General features: G+C 50.7%; 1 long non-coding RNA gene across 1 annotated transcript; it reads left to right on the top strand.

The window, feature by feature from the left end:
* Nucleotides 1-5896: 5896 nt before the first annotated feature.
* LOC132527821 (uncharacterized) lies at nucleotides 5897-8880 on the top strand. Its single transcript, XR_009543104.1, has 3 exons — nucleotides 5897-6010; nucleotides 6426-6458; nucleotides 8509-8880. It is a non-coding gene; the product is annotated as an uncharacterized LOC132527821 (long non-coding RNA).
* Nucleotides 8881-9108: the final 228 nt, after the last annotated feature.

Raw genomic sequence — 9108 nt, 5'->3', positions numbered from 1 at the left:
GCGAAGCAGCCACTTCCTTGGCGTAGCCTTGGAGCCAGAATGATCACCCTGTGGTCACAGACCATAACTGTCCTACCATATTTACGGACAGGGATGGGTGAGGAGATGCCTCATCACAGGTGAGAGACCCCTTCAGGAATGGCCAGTAGCAATCATGTCTGGGAGTTCGTTCAGTCATGGGTTCGCATCCCGTCTCTGCCACTTGACCAGCTTGTGTCTTCACGGGCAAGTGACTTCACACCACTGAGGCTCAGTCTTCATGTGTGAAATGGGGATGATATAAATACCCTCCACAGAAGGGATGCAGGGCTTTAGCATGATCCTGCATGTGGACTGCTTATGCAGAGCAAGCCCTCAGTAAGCCATAGCCCCATCAGGATCACTGCTAGCCATTGCTTCATGATTATGAGCAGTAATAGTAATCATCACATGAGCCCCTTGCTCTGCCTTCATTCCCTCATCTGTAAAATGGGGACAGTAAAAGGGCTGACATCACAGGGTTGCTGGGGGGATTCTATGAGTAGAGTGTTTGAAAGGGTGCCTGGCACAGAGTGAGCACTCAGTAAATGTCTGGTATTTTTACTATTACTGTTTCACCATCGCTGTTGTTGTTGTCATCTTCTTAGCCCCGGAAAAGCTCAATAAGCCACCACAGTCTCCTCCAGGAAGGACGCACTCACGCGCCTACACTGGGAAAGGGAGGTTCAGGGAAGAGAGGTCCCTTGACCAGGTCAAGCTTCCCCTCCTCCAGCCCAGTTGCGGCTCTCCCCCGGGGCGCATCTGCAAGCATCTGCTCCTGCCCAGGAGCTGGCAGCGGCCGGGAGCGGGGAGGCAGGGGCTGGGAGCACGCGGGGCCGCACGTGGCCGCCCGCGCCCGGCCGTCTGCGCGGGGAGGGTTTGGCCGGCCGCGGCCGCCGCTGGAGCCGGGCCTGGGACGCCTCTGGGCGGTCTCGGCCGCGTTAGCGTCGGCCCGGTGGGCGCTAGGGGACAGCAGCGCGGGGCAGCGAATCCCCGCCCCCCCCCACCCCCCCACCCCCCGCTCGCCAGAGCGGCGGTTCTCCTTCCACCTACAGCCACCTTCACAGAACCCCGACTCCCCAGGTCATAGCGTCCCGGGGAAACGCGAAATCGTCCTCGATGTCTTCTCTTTTTTCTGTCATCCCCAACATCGTCAGTTACTCCCGTTGACTCTCTTCAGAACCGAGTCCAAATCCAGCCGCTCCTCCACACCCCCGTGGACTCTGCGTGTCCAGCCACCATCCTCTCTCCCCCGGACTATTGCAGTATTGTCCCCGCTCTCACGCGTGTCCTACTACGCGGCTGGCACTGCCACAGCTGCCGGTGTATTTGTTGTAAGCTGCCTTTTGTGTTAAAAGGGCAGAAAAAGAGTGCGGATTGTTTGAGCTTGTATTTGCGTAAGGAAGCCACCCTGTCCTGGTAGCGACATGATGGAGACAGTTTAGAGGTGGAGCCCAAAGCCTATAGCGTTTGGGGGCCCCTTTAAGAAAAAGAATAGAAAATTAGGTACAATAGGCGAGATTTAGGATGAGAAAAGTAATCATAGAAAACTGGAAATTTTGGAAAGCTGGCAAACGCCACAAACATCACAAAACCCAGAAAAATAACACAATATTTGTATTAATTAACTACCTGAGATGCCTTTATAATCCTTTCCCCCCAGCATTTCATTGATCACCTTTATATGATGACGCTTTCGTCATATTATCTATAAGGAATTAAAAGATAACCCAGCCTTTTCTCTAATGATGAGCCCTATTGAATTGTTTTTATTACTACAGACTGTTCAGGAACATTTCTTTTAGTTTCACAACGTGTACTTGTAAGTGTTTTATATAAACACATAGATTTTAGCACCAATGTCAGATTTAGAAAAACGTCCATGAGGTTCATATATGACCTGTTACAGACCGCTTGGTCGTAGCACAGCTATAAGTTTGTGCCCTAAAAACACAGAAATTCTGATAAATTGCATTTCGTGTGGTCATCCCAAAAGAGGGAAAAAAATGTACTGTGTTTTAATTGTATATGCTGCTTTATCCTGTCTATTCTTGCAGGAGAGAACTTTGGTTTGGACCAGGCGTCCACAACAGCACCGAGAAGCAAATCCTCCATTTACAATTTCACATGCCTGATGATAGGAAGAATTTTCTACAGAATGGTTTCTGGCTCCTTGAATTTCAGGCCTGGTTTTCCTTCACCTTCTGCATGCTTTCTGTGCTGGGTGACACAGAGCATCTTCATATGGTGATACGAACTCTGGACCAGTATCTCTGAGTTACAATCCAGGCCAGTGGGCATGGGCAGCTGTAGGGTGTTCCTGAAAGCTGTCTTCTACACCAGGATGGCTGGCAATAACTTAACCATACTTTTAACCACATACGTTTATCTCAGTAAACTCAAATTAAATGTATCTCCAACTTAACTTCCCCTAAGCTGGATCCCCCAAATACCCACAGCCTCTCCAATACCACTAAACATGAGAGAAAGAGGGATGGATGAGATTCATTGTAGAAAGAGAGGGCTTGGCTGCTTGCAGGTGAAATATATTACTTTTGCAAATTTTGCACACATGACCGGTGAACATAGCGTTGGGGCCCCACCTGGGAACAAGCAAGGAGCCCGTGTACAGGAGAAACCCTGAAAACATTTTCTGAGTGCTATGGTCTGAATGTGTCCCCCATGCCCAAATCCATATGTTGAATCCTAACCCCTAAACCTGATAGTACGAGGAGGTGGGGCCTTTGGGAGGTAATTACATCATGTGGGTGGAGCCCTCATGAATGGGATTAGTGCTTTTATAAAGCAGATCCCACAGAGCTCCCTAGCCCCTTCCACCATGTGAGGACACAACGAGAGGTCTGAGACCTGGAAGAGGGCCCTCACTCGACCGTGCTGGCACCTTGATCTTGGACTTTCAGCCTCCAGAACTGTGAGCAATACATTTCTGCTGCTTATAAGCCACTTGGACTATGGTATTTTGTTATAGCAGCCAGAACAGATTAAGACACTGGGCTTTATAGTAAACCCAGATCCGGAACACAGGATCCTCATTGGTAAAGTGGGGATTATGATAATAAAAGTACCTGTGTTATGAACAAATTATTATATGCAAAGCACTTAGATCCATTTCTGGTATATAGTAGGTGCTTATTAAACATTCGCTGGATGAACGACTGATGAAAGAGACCTGTAAACTGTAAAGTAAATGCCATTCAAGTTCTTTAGTCCAGTTAACAGTTGGCATAAGCCCGACCAATTCACTGAAGCCCTTGCATAGCAGATTTGTCAAAACCTGGTTTTAAGAAGAGAAGTAACTTTATGTACAGCAGCAGCTAGGGCTGGGGCTCTCCCAGGGGGTGGGGCTGAGAGCATCCCAAGGATGTGGTTATTTAGCCTCCATTCACAGCCCCAGGGATGAGGGTCCCACTGCATCTGGGGGCTCCTCCCACACGTGACTCCCACATCTGCTCCCTGTGGCCCCCTCCGCCGTCAAAGAGGGCCCAGCCCAACAGGCAGAGGTTCCGAAAGATGAGAAAGATGGAGGCTCAAGTCACACCAACCTTGAGAACAGAAAGAATGAGAAGTTTTAAGCTCTCTGTAGGACAAGCAAGGGAATCAAGAAAGAACATAGGAGGTCATCTAGTGGAAGAGGAGAGAAACGGACAAAAAGAGCATCAGTCCCTGGGGGAGAGAGGGAAGCGTGCGGGCTGGAGGAGCAGCTCTCTTCACTCTCCCCCCAGACATTGTTCCTGCGCCAACAGCTATTCACTAGACACCTGTGCTTTGGGATACAGCAGTGAGCAAGGCAGACAAAACCCTCTGCTCTCAAGCAGCTTAGATTTTGGTGATGGAGACAGAAAATAAACAAGTGAGCAAAGAAATAAAGAAATAAAGACATGCAGAAAATGACAGAGTGAGGTTGTAGGAGGCGCCAGGGGCTACTTTACACTGAGGGGCAAAATGTGTGCTGAGACCTGACCAGTGAGAAGGAGCCGATCCTGGGAAGATGAAGGAAGAGCACGCCGGGCAGAGGAACAGCGAGTGCGGAGGCCCTGAGGTGGCCGTGGCCTGGCATGTTGAGGGAAGACGTGGAGTGGAGGCAGCTGGGGGAGACTGGCGGGGGTGGGGGCGGGCATGGGCGCAAGCTTAGCCTGGAGGGCAGGGAGTCAGGTATGCAGGATTTTTTTAGCCAGGATATTGACTGATTTTTGTTTTAAATATATAGGATTTCAAAGAAAATACCGCATTCTACTGTTCAGATGGCCTGGTACTTAAAGTGTGCTGGGAGAGAAATCAAGCATTTACAGAGCGCCCACTGTGATCCAGACTCTGGCACAGGGTCCTTCATGGCCATTTTTTCCATTTGCCTCTTAAATGGCGATGGAGCCACCTGATTTCCATTTTTCAGCTGATCCAACCGCAGCCCAGAGAGGTGACATGATTCATCCTGTGTGGGAGAGCTGGAAGGTGGCTGACCCCTAGTCTGGCCCATGTTTTACTAGAACACAGTTTCACAGCCCTTCCTAAAATGGGTGTGAATTCTTTAACGTTAATAAAGTGATCTGTCTGCACTTTATTATCTCCTGTGCTACATGAATGTTATCACCTCTTTTCAATGGCCTGGGAAATATTTCTGAGACCTTGAATGACTAGTCACAGCTCTGTAGCTGCCTTTTATCCTTGGTTTCCAGCGTCTTCCCTCTGAGCAGGATTGCTGTGACCTGAACTCCGAGTTTAGATCCAGCCAGCACCAGTGGAAAGTAGAGGCCGCTTGCCCATCCACTGCCTTTGTGCAAAACAGAAAAAGGCTCCCTTTGCTCAAGACACTTGACTTCCAGCTTCCAGAAAAGCGTTGTAATAACAATTCTGTTAGAGCATCCTTTGAGGCCACCTGTTAAAAACTGTCCTCATACATATGTGACTCTGTGCTCTCTTTGATGTGAGAGGTGCGCACTTAGCGGCGGTGCCCTTGTGCAATGCACAACCTGAGTGACGGGGGAGAGGGGGGCGGCAGTTCTCCAGGCCCCTGCAGAAAGCTCTGAGCCCCAGAGAAAGGAGATCCGTTTGCAAGTGGCCACACTTAACTACACATATGAACATGGCTGTAGCCCAGGGGTGACCACGACTGTCCAGGTTTTTCTAGAACTGCCCCGCCCATCAGGACATTGGGTTCTGGTTCACCTGTCATCACCACTCTGTCCACCCCGAGTGTCACACTTCCCCCACCCTGGCCACTGCCTCTGTACCTGCTGCGGGTGTGAAATGTCCCGGCAGCCCTGGCTTCCCACACATTCTCCCGGCACCAGGAGATGAGGCCCCTGAGCTGCCCCCTGCAAAGAAGCCCCAGCTCGCCTGTGGGCACCCTGGGGCTCCAACACTCACTGGGCCCCCTTGTAGCTAGCACCACCTCCAAACGACATGGCTCATCTTTGAAGCCTTTCAGCTCCTAAATTTAGAAGCGTGGATTAAATCCAAATAAATGGAGAGTTATGTAACTTCACATCCCTCTCTGCTGTCCCTCCCCTTGGAATAATCAGGCTTAATCGGCTAATGATGGGGCCCTGAATGCAGCCCCAATCCTCGGAGAAGTTATTAGGCTTATATAAGAAGTGACATTGGCCTGGTGTATCATGAGGCTTTAAAGTACATTCTCTCTCTCACTCTGTCTTTCCTCTCTCAATCTCTCCCCGTCACCCACACATTCTAACACACACACACACGCTCCCCCAAGCATGTCCATCAAATACTGAAGCTGCTTAGCTAGTCTGGGATCAAATGCATGCAAGCTGAGAGGTTCTACTCATCAGGTGGTTCAAATATATCACCTAAAAATAAATCACCTCAATCCGTAATGACAGCTAATCCAGGAAAGGAGGAAGCACTTAGCCATAAAATTATAGACTATTTAAGGGAAAAGGGAGGTGCAAGGAGGGAGATCTGAGAACTTCCTAATCATCCAAACTGTCCAGCAATAGAATGGCAAGCCCAGGTAAGTAGTGAGCTCCCTGTCACTGGAAGGGAGTAAGCAGAAGTTAGGGATATTGGACAAGGATTTCTGCAATGAGTAGATTCTGAACGGTAACTGACACGTATACAGAACATTTAAACAAGTTATGTGCCAGGAATTGTGCTCTATAGGCATTATAAGAGGGATGGCAAATGGTTTCATCTCAAATGCCAAATCTTCTCTATTGGGAGTAGCTACCTGGAGCTCTGGACACAGAGCAAGATTCTGAGGCTCAGTGAGAAAGAATTTTCTTGATCATTTTGCAACGTTTTCCTCGGTGGAAAGGAGAAAACTGATGTTTTAATCAATTAGTAATGTCTGCCATGTGTGCAAAGGAAGAGAACAGAAGGTGCTATTTGCCAATGATGTATCTTGTGCTTTATCCATCCCTTTACAGATAAGGAAACTGAGATGCAGAGGTTCACAGCTGGTAAGTGGCAGAATCAAGATTTGGACCCAGAGGCTCCAGAGTCTATGCTTGCCTGCCTCTCAGCAATGGGAGGAATGGGCCCGGGGCTGAACATGCACCAGCAGCCAGCAATGTACCCTTGTTCCCAAAGGACACAGGCATTTGAGTTTGCAGCCTCTAAGTTGTGGGCTCAAGGAGGGCATCTTCTGGGTCGGCAGGCTGCGAGGAGGAGGCACGTGGGCTACTCCCTGACCCTGGATGGACCCTCCACACCCAGCACCCATCTCTGACCCCCAGCATTACTGGAGATGATGAGGAAACTGAGGCCCCCAAGGGTGGGCATCTGTCCTCCTCAGACCCTGAGCCTGGTGGTACATCAGAACCCAATGGTCCTGGCCAGGGAACACGTTCTACAGCAAACACAGTGCAGGAAACCCAAGGGGATAAAGGGGCCATGGCAGGGACCCAGCAGGCAGGATGTGCCTCTTGGCCCAGCTTGCCACGGGAGCTGGCTTCTCAGCCCAGCCTGCACCATGCCAGCTCCCCGAGGACATTAGCACCGTGCCATGAGCCTCTGGATTGGGTTTCATGGCGGCCCCCAGTCTCAAGTTGAAATTGCCCCTTCCCAGCCACGAGGCCCCCCATACCTGTCCCCCACTCCTTCAGTCCTCAGACTGTGGCTACCTGGCCAGCTGCCATCGTGGGTACTTCTCCTCTCCCTGCAGGCCACTTTCAACAATCCCTCACTCCCCTCTCATCACTCCTCCATCCTTCCTGTCCCAGGGGCGTCTCTCTCCAGCCCTATTTTTCAGCTTCTGTCCCTACCACTTCCTGTCGGGGGGAGGGGGACACCTTTTTACCCAAATCCTTGCTAAGAAACAAAGCCACGTGACAACAGAGAAGGTTTCAAATGGGGCCATGCCAAGACCTGATGCATGGGAAGTCCTAGAACAAGGAGGAGAGCGTGGTGTGGGGCTGGTTGCAGTCCCAACTGCTGGCGCTCTCCTTGTGTGCAGATGTGGGACTGAGAGAACAAAGGCAAGGCACACACATGAAGGCCACTCAGGACCTTGGCCAGGACCTTGAAGTTGCATAAGCCCAAGGGCGTGGCTGCTTTTGTGTTCTGTGCAGATGGCGTCCTGGGACTGTGCAGGCAGGAGAGGGGTCATGGCCCCGGAGGCCGGGAATGGAGACCGGTGTCCCCTCCCTTGCTGACATCTCACCTTGGATCCTCTTCAAAGTGGTCAGAGTTTTACAGACTCTACAGAAGTGCCCCCGCCTTTAAGATAAACCCCCAAGGCTCTTCATCCATGGGAGATAAGTCAGGGGGTGAAGTTTCTGGTTACAAAGGGTGGACCCTGAACGGCTGCTCTGGTTCAAGGACTTGAGCCCTTCTGCATGGCTCATCAACGGGGAGCTGCCTGAAAAGTCACCGAGACTGGTCATTTCCAAATACTTGGCATCAGGTCGCTTTTTGCAAACAAATTCTTTCTTGGAACCCCAGGCCATGAGACAAATAAGAAACGTGAGGTATCGAGGTGGGATGGGCCTGCGACCCCTCCAAAGTCACTGGCAACATTGTGTGTGTGTGTGAGTGTGTTTGCGAGTGCTCTCTAGGTGGGAGGCCCGAGTTATCGTGATTCTTCAAGGGCTACTTGCCCCAGGAAGGGTTAAGAAGGCCTGGAAGCACCCGCTGACAGTCTAGGATACTGTGATTGTCACATCTATTTTTGTCACCTGTTTGCCTTGCTAGCTTCGTGTTGCTCCAGCTGACATTTAAATGAGTTTGCATTTGCAGAGCCCACACCAACTGGTGCTGTGCGTGCTGTGGGTGTGGGGGACGCAGGGGAGGGCCCAAACCCAACAGATGGAAGGGAAGTGGATGCTGGAGATTAAAATGTGGTCCCAGACCATCAGGAGCTGCAGGGAGCATCTGAGATGCTCTAAAGGGAGAAACCGAGGTACCACAGAAAGAGCCAGAATGTAAATAGGATGGCCCCACTCCAGCTTCTTGTTCTCTGATGTGCTGTGTAGACTTGGATAAGATGCTTTCCCTCTCTGTTTTCACCAGGCATGAGGACCATGTGTCCCGAAATGTGAAGCACACAACGTGGCCTTAGATGCCATCAGTGCACACGCAGAGAGTGATTCTTTTCTGACTCCCGTTGAACCGTCCTTTCTGATTACATCCAGGGAGGAAGGCTTGGTGCGGCGCTGGGCATCTGGCACACTTCGCTAAACCCTGCAGGCCTCCCTGGCAATGACTTGGCTGGCCTGGCGCCCTGGGCAGCCTCAGTGTCGGGGTGGATTGTGATGCACGTGGTTTTCTGGGCACTGCTGCGTTCTACTTGCGCACAGTGTACCAGTGCCCTTTCCAGCAGAGATATGAATGAAGTCTTCTAAATTTTTTAATGACCTTAAGTAAAGAATGAATAAATGACAACTGAACACAAAATATTAAGAAAATGATTGTACAGGAGCGACGGGGGTATGACAAAAATGTGGAGTTGGGATGAGAATGGCCAAAGCTATGGAGACAGAGCAAGCAGATCTCCTGGGTTCTCAGAAGCTCTGTCACGCTGGACCCCATCCACCCTGACCCCTGGAGAGGGTCCTGCTGGCCCCGGTTCTGCCAACGACTCCGGAGCAGTGGGGGGCTCTGCGCAAAGGT

Source organism: Lagenorhynchus albirostris, chromosome 10 (genome assembly GCF_949774975.1).
Source record: "Lagenorhynchus albirostris chromosome 10, mLagAlb1.1, whole genome shotgun sequence".
Taxonomy (NCBI): Eukaryota; Metazoa; Chordata; class Mammalia; order Artiodactyla; family Delphinidae; genus Lagenorhynchus; species Lagenorhynchus albirostris.
This window is presented reverse-complemented; position numbering and strand designations above follow the sequence as displayed.